This window comes from Octodon degus, unplaced genomic scaffold, assembly GCF_000260255.1.
Source record: "Octodon degus isolate 3935 unplaced genomic scaffold, OctDeg1.0 scaffold00098, whole genome shotgun sequence".
Classification (NCBI taxonomy): Eukaryota; Metazoa; Chordata; class Mammalia; order Rodentia; family Octodontidae; genus Octodon; species Octodon degus.
In genome coordinates, this window is record NW_004524674.1 from 3,562,354 (window position 1) to 3,563,601 (window position 1,248).

Here is a 1,248-nt window from a genome sequence, read left to right on the forward strand (position 1 = left end):
AAATAAATAAATATGTGTGGCCTTATCCTCTGTTTCATATAATATCTTTAATATCTAAATATTCTTTTACTTTTTAAAAAAACTGAGAATATTGTCATATGTACTTATATTTGGCCAATTTTTTTCTCCACCATAGATGTATAAGTGATTTAAATAGCAAATGATACTATAATGAGTTACTAAGAAGAAGAAATTGGGAAAACAAGAGGTATCTTTGCCTAATCTTCACTTGGGAGTGGAGAATACAAAGTCCAGTTTGAGGATAATGCACTTCTGTAACTCTTATGATTTTACATTTGTATATATTTCAAGAAATCCTGGTTTAAAGACACTGGTATTAAACTAATGTGTTTATACAAAGCAGTGAAAGATTGTTGAATAGCTACAAATAGAGTTCCATATATAACAAGTGATTTGTATTCTGTGTTGCTGCTAGAATCACCCATCCACACAGACTAGGCCTTTTCACTACACCAGTTCCAAAGAGTAGTAACCAGATGGAATCCTGGTAGTTATGGGCAATCTGTACTAGACTACACTTTTGTTGTTGTTGTTTGTTTGCCCTTTAATTCATGTTTTCAGTATACAATTGTTTATTTTAAAATTTCACAGTTTAAACTTCCCTCTTAGGACTTCTTTCTTTGTGCCTGTAAGTTCTGTTTTGTTTGTTAATTTTTTTATTTTATTAGTACATATCTACAGTTTATGAGGCTTATTATCATCTTGGGAAGTGATTACATGTACATGCTACAGCTTGGTTATTTTTTAAATCCTTTTTCCTTTCCTTGTCCCTCTCTCCCTCCTCTTCTGATTCCCCTATCTCATTCATTCTTGAGGATATTATTAATCATAACTCACATTGTAGCATATAATCTTTAAAATAATAGACCTTCTGGATGTGCCTTTCTGTACATGGCATATCTTTGTTCAACTTACTTCCCCGTCCCCTCCTCATTGCCCTTGTTCCCTTGGATGTGTCCCACGGGTTTTGGCATGCTGTACTAGCATTATCACTTACTTCTAGAAACTATGTCTTCCTTGATTTCTTCTGTAATCTATTGTTTAACAGTACACTGTTTAGCTTTTGTGCATTTGCATAATTTCTGTAAAAGAAAACAACTTTCAATCCAGACTAATATACCCTGCAAAACTGTCTTTCAAAAGTGATAGATTAGGGCCGGGGAGATGGCTCAGTGGAATAAGTGCTTCCCTGGTAAGCGCAAGGGCCTGAGTTCAAACCCCGGTTCC